Here is a 212-nt window from a genome sequence, read left to right on the forward strand (position 1 = left end):
CACAGTGCCTTTCCCCCCCAAGTCTTGCCAGCCCCACTTACTCTCAACACAGTACCACCCCACCCCACAGTACCACAGACCCACCCCAGTGAAGGAAAAACGCAACAACAAGCGGATTAAAAAAGAGCAGCCAGCTACCCTACTACCATATGACTTGCAAACAGGGGAAACACGAAAGCTGTTCACAAAGCCCCTAACAACAAGCACCTCCT

This window comes from Cariama cristata, unplaced genomic scaffold (assembly GCF_000690535.1).
Source record: "Cariama cristata isolate BGI_N322 unplaced genomic scaffold, ASM69053v1 scaffold36438, whole genome shotgun sequence".
NCBI lineage: Eukaryota > Metazoa > Chordata > Aves > Cariamiformes > Cariamidae > Cariama > Cariama cristata.